The sequence below is a fragment of the Papio anubis genome, chromosome 16 (assembly GCF_008728515.1).
Source record: "Papio anubis isolate 15944 chromosome 16, Panubis1.0, whole genome shotgun sequence".
NCBI classification, from domain to species: domain Eukaryota; kingdom Metazoa; phylum Chordata; class Mammalia; order Primates; family Cercopithecidae; genus Papio; species Papio anubis.
In genome coordinates this window covers 30,335,250-30,339,267 of record NC_044991.1, presented here as the reverse complement: position 1 = coordinate 30,339,267, position 4,018 = coordinate 30,335,250, and positions in this window count along the sequence as shown.

The window sequence follows — 4,018 nt, the reverse complement described above, 5'->3', positions numbered from 1 at the left end:
TGAATGGAGGGTGGCTGGGGCAGTGGTGGAAGATGGACAGAGGGATGGACAGATGGATGGATGGGTGGGGGGATGGTGGGGGATGGACAGAGATGTATGGATGAATGGGGATGGACAGATGAATGAATGAATGGGTTGGGGGAATGGTGAAGGATGAACATATAGATGAATGAATGGATGGGTGGGTGGGGGGATGGTGGGAGATGGACATATAGATGGATGGATGGATGGATTGGGTGATGGTGGAGGATGAACATATAGATGGATGGGTAGGTAGGAGGATGGTAGGGGATGGACAGAGAGATAAACAGATGGATAGATGGGGGGATGGTGGGGGATGGACCGGCGGATGGACAGATAGGGGAATGAGGGGTAAGAGGACAGATGGGTGAATGGATAGGCGAGTGGGTGAAGTGATAGAAGGGTGGACAGCTAGATGGATGATTGGATGGGTTTATAGATGAAATGAATGGATGGATGAGTAGTAGATTTGCAGGTGGGTGGCTGGAGGGATGGGAGAAGAGGCCAGATAGAAGGTGGTGTAACTGAGTGAGTGAACAAATGTGTGGACAGGAGGCTAGTAGGTGGTTATATAAGAAAATGAGGGGAGTTGGGAAGATGGGTAAATGGTGTCTAGTTGGATGGGAAGGTGGCTGGATGGATACGGGTGGTGTTGGAGGGATAAAACGATGATGGAAGAATGTGTAGGAGGGTGGGCAGATAGGATGCTGAAGGTTGGGTGGATGGAGGAGTGGATGATGGAGAAAACAGAGTGGGATGCATGAATGGAAGGGTGGGTGGGCTGTGTGGGGGCTGGTGGGCAGGAAGGTAGTGCTGGAACCTCATTAAGTGGAGAATGTCCTGGCCCCCAAACCCTCTGGGGCAAACCACAGTCAGCACACACTGTCAGGAACATGAAGGCATGGTGAGGAACCTGAGGGTAGGAGCTAAATCCTTTCCCTGAAACCAAAGCTGACATTTGACGTCTTCTTGCCAACCCAGACATTCCTCCTCGGGAGTGCAGCCAGAGCCTTGTCCGGAAAATGAAATTATGGGGCCCGAGTCCAATGTGGGTTGAGGAATTAGAGGAATTTCCGAAGGGTCAGGCCAGTGAGGGGTGGCAGGCGGGGCCTAGCTCCCATCCTGACCCCTTGCCAGCTGTCTACCAGGACACAGCCAGGGCTGCGCTGGCCCCCGTGAGGGGAGAGAGGGGATGGATGACCATCGAGCTTCCTCCCACACCCCCTCCCCCCTCCACCCATCCCTACGAGCAGGAAATGACGCCAGAAGTGTCCTGGCAGGACTTGGACCCAGCCCCAGCACCCACCGTCTGCCTGGGAGGACATCCTGGGAGCTGCCAGCACAGAGACTTGCTCCCCACCCTAGCTGGCCAGGCCTTGTGGGGGCCCCATGTTTACCCTGTTGCCCCTACTGTGGTCAGATGGTGCCCAAAGCCTTGCGGGGAGCTTCTGGCCAAGCCCACTGGCCAGGCACTGCACCCGAGCTGGGACAGGGCCAGAGCCAAGGGCCTGAGGTGTGGGGTTCACAGGGCAGAGTCCACGCCCATCTGTGCCAAGGCCAGGACCACAGTCCCTTGCAGACTGTGTTGGGCCTGGGGTGCCTGGGCTGGGGATGACAGTTCTCAGCCTCTAAGCAGCAGAAGGAACCCCTAAGGAAAGATGGACAAGCGTGACTTTGTGAGAATGAAACTTTCTGTATTAAAAAAAAAAAAACAAAAAACAAAAAACAAAACGGGTCACACAGTGTGGTCATGATTTTTAAAGAACTGACACCATTTAGAGCCACACATGCAGTGAGTGTTTTGATGAAATAACGAGTGCCAGCGCTACTCGCAGACCATGACTCCAGCATGGTGAGGCTGGTGTGGGGTGTGCGGGACCCACCACACTAGGCTCTCCACTTCTGTGCATTTGTAATTTTCCATAATGGAAGAAGCGGACACAAAGAAAACGAAAAGCCAATCGGCATGTTGGGATCAAGTATTTGTAACATACAACAACAAAGTGGCATCCTCAACCCATTAGGGGCTCTCATAGGCTGCTCCACAGCCCCACAGTCCTGCCCCTGCTGGTGTACCACTCCTCGAAGCACGGGCCGCTGGCATCATCAGAACCTCAGTAGGAAATGGACAAACCAGATACCCTCCCCACCCGGCAGGCCAGTGCAAGCAGAGGCCAGGGACTAATCTCTCCAGGAGCCAGGGCGGTGCCCACTGTCAGAGAGCCATAATCAGATTCAGCCTGGAAATTTGATTTCCCCAGCAGAGGCGGCGAGCCAGGCTGGATGAGACGCCATCAGGGGGTTGGGTAGAGGGACAGAGATAGTTCCCCAGGCTGTCCACATGCTCACTCAGTGGCACCCGCTGATCATGTGAGCGACCACTCCCACGTCCAGGGAGACTACTCAGAAAGGGCCTCTTCCCACGGTGCTCCTGCCCTGCACTAACGCAGTGCCCAAGGCCAAAGGTGGCCAGGACCAAAGCTACACTGGTCAGCCCCAGGGGGCCTGCTGGATGGGAGGTCCAGGGGCACCAGGGACTGTGTGGGGCTGATACGGAAGTTGGGGGTCTGGTCAAGGCAGGGACACTGCTGGGGGCCAGGGAGCTGGGCAGCCTAAGGTTAGGGTAAGGGCTGGCTCTAGGGAATGTCAATGGCCGAATGAGCCCAGTGACTACAGGCAGGATGTGACAGGTAAGCAGGCGGGGCAGGCGAGTGTCCCAGCAACTGTCCCTCCTCTGGGAGGCATAAGCCACAGGGAGCCACTGCTGGAGGTCCCTAAAGGGTCTGGGCTTAAGATTCCCAATCTAGCAGGTCACAGACACCTGCTCCCTGAGCCAACAGCAGCATCCTTTAAGTCTGCTTGGTCTCCTGAGACCTGCCTCTCCATGAGGAGACATGGGATCGGGTGGAAAGGAGTCCTCCAGGCCCCAATTCAAAACAGCCCCCAATGCCCTTCCTGCGCCTGACCCAGACTCTAGCTGCAGCTGCAGCAGACGGGGGTCCTGCAGACTCCAAGCCGTGGAGTAGTGGCAGTGAGGGCCACATTCTCTGGGCTCCCTGCTGCAGCCTGCCCAGGACACCACCAAGGGCTCAAAGGCTGGGGAGCTCCAGGGAGAGGGCTGCAGGGGCTGCCAGCGCAGTGTCTTCTCCCCTGCACCCTCAGCCCACCTAGTCCACCCCCAATGATGAACATGAAGCCTGTAGGGGTGTGGAGAGGTGTAGTGCCCCACTGAGTGGGCCGGACATTGGTGGTGGCCCATTGCCTCCACGGCTTCCCGGGACGGGCACCCACCCTGCAAGGTGCCGTGTGGCTCATGCCCCTGCCTCAGGGAGGGCAGGCGCAGTGGAGGCGGGGTTGGGGGGGGCGGTTACAAGGCCCAGACATGGAGCTGAGCCCCATCCTCTGTACTCTGGGGTGGGCACAGGGACCAAAGCATCCCTGAGGAGGGAACTGACAGGGCTCATAGCTAGGCTGGGATCAGAGGCAGACAGCCACAGGACCTGGGAGCCCTGCCCTACCACACCCTATGGCCCCACTGAGGCGCTGTAGGGGACAGCTGTCCACCAGGCTGAGGGGCCTCAGTGGGCAGGTGCAGCAGTCGCCATGCTGGCCACCAGCCTGAGCACACAGGGCCCTCCGCCTGCAACGCCCTTTCCCCCCCGAAGATAGTGGGTAGACCCCTTCTTCCCAGCCCCTCTATCGCCATGGCAACATCCAGGCTTCTCCTGAGGGACAGAGCCTCTTTGTGGTGACACAAAGCCCCTTTGAGGGGAGGTGGGGGTGCAGCTCCTGGGAGCCTGTGGCCAAAGGGCCCCTGGGGGGTAAAGCAGGGCCCCCCAGCCCAGGCCCCCTCCCAGGTTGCGGAGCCAAGGAAGCTGAGGTAGGAGAGCCTTGAGGTTAGCCCAGACTGCCCCAGCTGCCCACCCAGAAGGGTCTCCGGATGGATGAGCCCGACAGCCCGGGAGGCCAGGCCGAGGCTGGGCAGAGACAGTACCGA